General features: G+C 50.5%; 1 long non-coding RNA gene across 1 annotated transcript; it reads right to left on the bottom strand.

The window, feature by feature from the left end:
* Positions 1-1,420: 1,420 nt before the first annotated feature.
* LOC119308763 lies at positions 1,421-2,872 on the bottom strand. The gene is made up of 2 exons (XR_005150277.1): positions 1,929-2,872; positions 1,421-1,839 (listed from the first exon to the last, which is right to left on the bottom strand). It is a non-coding gene; the product is annotated as an uncharacterized LOC119308763 (long non-coding RNA).
* Positions 2,873-6,518: the final 3,646 nt, after the last annotated feature.

The following is a 6,518-nucleotide window of genomic DNA, read 5'->3' on the forward strand; positions in this document are numbered from 1 at the left end:
TGCTCTAGTTTTTTAACCATTTATCGGAACAAGGAGTATAATATACCATTGGAAAGCTATGGATTAGGTGCAACTTCGCCATGTTGAACACTTTTCGAGATTCCTCACGGTTTAAGAGCAGTTTCAAAAATGGTGCGGCGAACGACGAGTGGCAGAGAGCATATTTTCACGATTTTTTCTAAACCGCTAATCTGAATAAAGCAAATGATACGCCGATGGAAATATATCATCGAGGCGCATCTTTTTCATATATATTATGTTTTCTAATTTGTTACGGTTTAAGAGTAGTTTCAAATTTACTAAATCGCGAAATTGCGTTTTAAAAAAACAATTTTTAGGACTGTTTTAGCTCCAGTTTTTGAACCGTTTGCTGAAACAAGGAGTATGATACGCCGTTCGAAAGCTACGGACAAGGCTCAACTTTCATACGTTGGAATAGTTTTGAGATTCGTTATGGTTTTTAGTTAATTTTGAAAATCGTGCAGCTGACGACGGGAGGCAGCGGCCGTTTTTTGTGAAAGTTTTACTAACCGCTGGTCGGAATGATTCAAACGATACGCCGTTGGAAATATATCAACGAGGTGCAAATTTTTCATGTAGAACACTCTCTCTGATCCCTTACGATTTAAGAGGAAGTTCGAATTTACCGAAATGTGGATACTCTATTTTTCGCAACACCCAAATCGACGGTGTACTTCATTCGACTGAAAACCGCACTGCTTTCAGACCAAAAAAACCGCACTTCATCAGACCGACAAGTGCACTGCATAATTTCTTTTTTGTGGGACGTAATTTTTTCCAAACGAGGTAGCAAACCGCACTTCTTTAGACAAAAACTCGCACTTCATCAGACGGACAAGTGCACTGCATGATTTCTTTTTGTGGGATGTAAATTTTCCCAAACGAGCTAGCAAACCGCACTTCTTTTAGACTAAAACACGCACTTCATCAGACGGACAAGTGCACTGCATGATTTTTTTGTGGGACATAAACTTTTCCAAACGAGGTGGGGTGCACTTCATGTTGAGCATTGCTGAACCGCAATACTATGAAAAGTGAACCACATTCTTTTTCTTTTATCATCTCTACAACTTTTATTCTTTTTCTTTTATCATCTCTACAACTTTTTTTATCAACGAGTATGCACTGCAGGGACGAGGTGAGTGTATTGCATCTATTTTTTCTTTTTCCAGTTTTGTTTCTACTGCACACAACAACAGAGTGAGCTGCATAAAAAATCAACCTTTTTCAATTTACTTTCTCCCAATTTGTTTTTGCACTTGGCAACATAGTGAACCACTTGGAGAGAGAAGATCACTACGGCAATGAAACAAGTGAGCTGCACTTCAAAATGTGTTGTCGTCTTCAATGCACGTTTTCAGTAGAGTTGCAATCTATACTTCTCTGGACTACGAGACAGGGCAAACAAACTGCAATGATCCTATTTTTAATCCATAATACAAGCACACACAAATTACAGTGACGAGGGACTTCAAAAATAAATCCACATTTTTGTCCGTGAAATGCAAGCCGGCGCCAGCGCACTGCATGTCCAGTCCCCATAGCACTGCACCTCATCTTCAAAATACACACAAAAACCACTATCTTCCTCCACCCCATCTTCAAAATACACACAAAAATGAAACAAGTGGGTTGCATCACAAGACTACACTCTTTTGCTTTTTCTTTGTTGAACGCAGTGAACCACAAGACTCCTTCAAGTGGGCTGCATCAACCCATCTACCATGGCGAACTCCAAGCAGGAGCTACCACCTTTTCCTATCAAAAAAACTGTAAGCAGGAGCTAGTGAACCTCATGCCGGCGCCAGGCGAACTACACTGAAGAATTAACAAACTTCATTAGAAACTGAATTCACTCAAATCAACAACAATAATCTGAAAAAATACACAAAAATTATTTTGCGAACCGCAAGCCCCTGTGTCGAAAATGTCACGGTGGTGAGAGAGAGGCGCTCCCCGGGCTCCTTCTGGTGAAACCACACGCTGGAGATGGTGACTGTGCGCAGCCGTCCAAGAAGAAGAGTGCGGAGAGGAGGGGGTGAGGCGTTGTCAACGGGGGACCAGATCGAAGGGGAGGTCGCCGGTTCTTGGTGGAAAGAGATCAAGCAGGGGATCGGCGGCGGCCTCCACCCCCGAGCCTGACCGCCGGATACCGCGTTGTGTCGTCGGCGCCCCAAAAAATCGAGGGGAGAGGAAGGGCAGCGCACCCTACTGCCGGTTGTCGGTGTCGCTGTAGATCGAGGCGAGGGGATGGTCGACGATGCCGGGGGAAGGGGAAGGAGATGCGACGGTGCCCCTCGGCCTCACTTAGATCCGCCCCGGGGAAGGATTGAGGGCCACAGATCCGTGGCCTGCAAGGGGGTGGAGGTGCGCCGGGAGGTGGCGGGGTGAGGCGGGCGGGGGCAGAAGGGTCGGGATGCGTTGCGGGAAGAAAGGCCGGGGCACTGGCAACGCGCGTGGAGGATTGGCGGCTCGCCGGAAAAGTGCGGGGAGGCAGAGCGGGAGGTAGTACGGCCCAAGGGGAAGAAGGAAGTGGTGGCACTGGAGGAGCCCAGCATGGCATGGAGCTCGTCGGCCCTCCCATCCGGCCACCACGCGCGGGAGGTGGTCGATCGTAGTCGGATCCGTCGGCTTGTGGTTGCGCCGATGGCCATGGAGGCCGGATCCGGTGGTGGAGGCCTCGCAGGATTCCTGTGGCGGCCGGCTCCCACCATGGCCGCTGGGGTCGCCAGTGGTTGGAAGGGGTTGGAGCGCGGTGGCCATGGGAGGTAGCTAGGTGGGCGCCGACCGTGGGAGGGGGTTGGGGGCGCGCCAGCTGCGGGAGGAAGTGGGAGGAGGGTTGTGGTGCGGGGGGTGGGGACTGGGGAAGATGGGTAGTGGGCTGCACGGGTGAGGTGGGATGCTTCTTTTTTTGGTCTTTGCTGTGTCCGGTTCGTTTCGGGGTGTTATCAAAAAAGTGTTATTAGAATAAGGTTTTAAGGGGTGTTATCATAATAGACCCAAGCAGTGGTAGTTACCATCATTTGTGTTTTGTATGTTGTATGTAGTATCTGTCGAAATCGAGAGTATGTACGTGTAGTATGTAGTATATAATAATGATTAGGTAGTATGTACATAAATTTTTAGGTATTATGTACCATTTTTTAAGTATGCTCTTTTTTACGTACAAATATGTATGTATTTCACAAATATCACAAAAAGTATGGGCTCATTTGCAATTTTTTCATGTAATTTGTTTTGAAATATCTTAGATATAGTATATGAACATATTTAAAATAATAAAATAATATATATAATACCACATGCTAATATATGAGACATGTGGGGTAACTATCACCGGTGGTAGGATAGATTTTCCCTATATATATATATATATATATATATATATATATATATATATATATATATATATATATATATAGACACACACACCTAGACTCAAGCAATATACAATCGATTCCACCAATCCCGTTTGATCCCTTCTAACAGCTTCACCCCGAGAAATTGCAACGTTAACCCATCTTTTGATTGAGATGCACTGACGCACGTCGGTTGTGCACATTTGCTACCATGTGTTGTACTATGATTTCAATCTTCTTATCTCTCGTTAAAAAAATGTGTATAGCTATATCATATATAGTTGGTGGGCTAAGCAGCCTTGATCTGAACCTCGCCATGTACTATTAAAATTTCACCACCTACTGTTAAAATTTTAAATGTAACTCCTAGACCTACTATTGAGGATGTATGATGTCCATGCAAAATCCAATCAGCAGGTATGTTCCCCTGGCGTCGCCCCCGTGGGCGATTAGGAGGAAACCCTAGCCGCCGCCCGGACTCCCCCACCTCTTCTCCACCCTCGCCGCCGCCAGCAGCGCCGTCGGGCGAAGCCTGGCCGGCAGGATGGCGGCGGGGCTCCTCTTCCCCTTCGCGCGAACAAGCTGGCGTGGGTCGGTCGTTCGTCAGAAGGTGTCGTACTAGCACGGGGTGCGGCGGCGCTGCATATGGATTCCGGCCGCGGCGCGCACAGCGCATTGGCTGCTGGGGTTCATCCTCGCGGTGTGATGCGGCCGCTGCGAGAGAGGATGGTCCTGGTGGTCGCGTGCGTTGTCGGATTCGGGTCAGATCCTTCTGGATACGGTGCCCGAATGTCGTCGGCCAGCGCAGGATGGTATTTTTTGTCGCTGACCAGGTCGAATCTTCATTGATCCAGCGCCTGGATGGATCTATGCCGGAGGCTCACCTCGATCTGTGGCGGATTGAGTACCATGGTACTTTCTTCTCTGGAGGTTTAGTGTCTTGGCTTGCTTCCAGATCCAGACCAGATGGAGATTGGTGATACGGGATGAGGACCGGAGGAAACTTTGGTCGGCTAGCTCGGCCCGGCATCGACGACGGTTTCGACGTCGTCACCCTTCTTGAAGGCGAAGCCGAGGTCCCTCCTATCCACCTCCGATCCCCTCCCGGACGAAGTCCAAAATCCGTCATGGATTGGACGGCGGCGGCGCCCTGCGCGTTGTACCCTCCATGGAGGCGCCTTCTTGGGAGGTTTGTGCGTTCAGGAGAGAGTTGTTGTGGATGATGGGCTCCGCGTGTCGGTTCCAACAGCGGCAAAGGTTGGCAGGTGAAGCGGTGTTCTATCTACCGCGAGATGCTTCTGGTAAGAGATTTCAAGTCATGCTTGGCCGACAGGTGCTACGCTATAGCATGCCTAGTCGGCAGGTGCTATGCATGACAGATCTTCCAGAGTCTTCGCGTTGGGATGGACGGGTTTAGGACGGTGGAGTCGTTGGGCACCATGGTGGCGTCGACGGATGGCCTAACTTGCAAGGATGATGCGGATCTCTTTTTTGAAGATGGGACAGCGGCTCGATGATGATGGCGGCTTTTAAAACGTGTGCATGTGGTGTACGCTTTAGGTCTGCTGCACCGGTTGTTTGTTCTGATATGTTATATGGATAGATCGGCGACGGCATCGGTAAAAATATGGGGAGTGAGAGCACTCCATAATATCAAGTTTGTAGATATGAGTGATGGCTTTGAGGGGCTTGATTTATGTTCTTGTCAGACCCTCATGAAATAATTAATAAAGATGGCTGCATGCATCAATTGATGCGGGGTTTTCCTCCTTTGAAAAGAAAATCCCCCAACTGATTTCATAGCACACATACGCAACGTGGCCGGTCACTTTCATACGACGCCTTTGTGCTGCTAAGTCAAAGAGAGTCGTAGTAATGTACTCACGGACACAGAGGAAAGATATCATGTGATACCGGACGTTAGGTACACTGGACACAGATATCGCAGCCGGCTGCACATTTGTTTACTACGAGTAGCATTATCTACTGCAAGGTCATGCAAGTGTGCTGACAATATCACACTACACGACACATTGATCAACCAAGTCCCCAAGGACATCCCCTAAGTTACGCGCAAATCTCAGAACCGGTCACCTTCTGGCCAGTGAGCGACTTATTACCTTATTATATGGTCGGTGTGTGACGTGGTTTCGTGAGTCGTTGGCTTTGTAAATTGAATCAAATACATCAGTGATGCATGATGTTGCGGGTGATGAGAGCATCTCCAGCCGTTTGGCCCCCAGGACGGCGAAAATGGGTCGTCTGGGGACGAACCGGCATAAATTTGGCGTTTGGACGCGGCTCGGTCCCCAGTCGCCGTCCGCAAGGTCGCTTTGACTTCGACGAAATTACGTAGATCTAGTACAAACTCGGCGAAATTTTATTAAAATTTGTACAAAAAAGTAAAAAACATGCAAACTAAGCCAAACTACGCCGCTAGCCACTACCCCGCGTCCACTGCCCACCATCTACATGCCGAGAAGCCTGTAGAAGCGGGTGTAATCGTCGCCGCCGCCGTCGTCGTCGTCACGCGCCCCGCCGGAGCCACCCTCGTCCCTGTTGCAACCCTGCCCAGGGTCACCGACGCGCGGCCGGGAGCTGGACGGCCCGACCTCTTCCTCCTCGTCGTTGTCGAGGACGATGACGCCGTCCTCCTCGCAGCCGCGTCGCTAGGCCTAGAGTTCCGCGTACGCCTAGCGCTGGCGGCGCACCTGCTCGCGGACGTAGTCCTCCTTCACCCACTTTAGGGCGGACTCGTCGTCGGCAGCCACCATGTCGGCGTGCTCCGGCTTCACGGGGAGCAGGCCCGGCTCAGGCTTCGGCCGGACCAGGCGAAGGGAGCGCGGGGAGGGGAGGGCATCCTCATTGATGACGAGGGCGCCACTGCGGGTGCGGCGCCGCTGCGGCGTCTCCTTCGGCTCTGGCTTGACGGGGCGGAGAGCCGGTGAGCCGGAGGAGAGCGAGCCCGAGCCGGAGCCGGACGACAAGGACGTCGGCTCCATTCGCCGCGGCGTCCAGGAACTGCCGCGGCGGCGAGAGAAGGACGGGCGCGTCGGGTACTCGAGGCGCGGCACGTTGCCGGTCTCGATGTTGTTGAGGACGGCCTCGAGGGTGCGGCCGGGGACGCCCCACCACTCG

Source organism: Triticum dicoccoides, chromosome 5B (assembly GCF_002162155.2).
Source record: "Triticum dicoccoides isolate Atlit2015 ecotype Zavitan chromosome 5B, WEW_v2.0, whole genome shotgun sequence".
In the NCBI taxonomy this organism is placed as follows: Eukaryota; Viridiplantae; Streptophyta; class Magnoliopsida; order Poales; family Poaceae; genus Triticum; species Triticum dicoccoides.